Source organism: Podarcis melisellensis, assembly GCF_964234715.1.
Source record: "Podarcis melisellensis genome assembly, chromosome: 4".
NCBI classification, from domain to species: Eukaryota; Metazoa; Chordata; class Lepidosauria; order Squamata; family Lacertidae; genus Podarcis; species Podarcis melisellensis.
Genome location: NC_138531.1, coordinates 29,607,729 through 29,608,701, shown reverse-complemented (window position 1 = coordinate 29,608,701; position 973 = coordinate 29,607,729). Strand labels below are relative to the sequence as shown.

The 973-nt window shown below is 39.6% G+C and overlaps 1 long non-coding RNA gene across 1 annotated transcript in view; it reads left to right on the top strand.

The window, feature by feature from the left end:
* The window catches only part of LOC309368132, a 596-nt gene extending 166 nt beyond the window's left edge, over positions 1 to 430 (top strand). Inside the window, exons 2-3 of the long non-coding RNA XR_014167568.1 lie at positions 156 to 224; positions 389 to 430. This is a non-coding gene — a long non-coding RNA (uncharacterized lncRNA). The remainder of the gene's footprint in view (positions 1 to 155; positions 225 to 388) is intronic.
* The last annotated feature ends 543 nt before the right edge of the window (positions 431 to 973 follow it).

Genomic DNA, 973 nt, shown 5'->3' with positions numbered 1-973 from the left:
GAGCAGAGAGAAGGAAGGGAGAAAGGAAAGGGCAAATGCTTGGGACATGGTTTTTGGACGGACAAAATTCAGTCAATAAAACTGCCTCCACGAAATGTGGGGTAGTTCCTTCCTTCCCACCTTGAAGGATCTAACAGGGTTGTGTTTCCTTTTAGATTCGGAAAGTGCCCCGAAGTGTGTATTTGTTGAACACTTTTGAAAAACCAGATGCAAAAACTGAGCAGGTAGAAGGAAGAGTGAGTGAGTGTATAAATCCGAGCTTTATTTGTTATTTAAGAACACTTGTATCTGAAAGGATATTTGCAATGGGAAGAATGTTAGGCATACTTCTTACTAAAGCTAAGTAAATAATCTGCAGCACTTACAAGCCTCCTTTTTATTGATTCAGCTTCTGTAGGTGTTCAGCTTGCTGCTCAAATGAACTTGAAGCATGAGCCCACTGCACAGTAAAAGCGCAATCCTAGACATGTCTACACATAAGTAAGCCCTTCTGTGATCAGTCAGGTTTGTTCCTAGGTAAGCGGGTATAGCACTGTAGCGTAAAAGTGCCACAACACTCTTTGTGGTCAATAATATCATGTTTACTTGGAAGTAAGTCTCACTGAAGTTCAACTAAACGTCTTCCATAACGGTTTCCAGTTATGTTTTTAATACCTTATGAGTTGGATTCTGGAGATTTCTTGAGTTATATACATTTATGTTCCAGTAGCTGAGTCATATGATCCTCCTTCTGTTCCCTGACTGGGTGAGTCAGGGGCCAATGTGTTTGTGGGCAGACCTAGAATTCTTGTCTATAAGTGAATTAATAAAGGCATCCTTGCTTGCCTAGCTTCTGAGAATATTTCTGCTGACGAAACCCAAGAGTTCATATAGTTATGTAAAGAAAATAAAAGTGGGAGATTGAATATTGGTAAAGTCAAATTGTAACAACAACAACAATGTACAAATCCTACCTACTTATCTTGATCAGTGG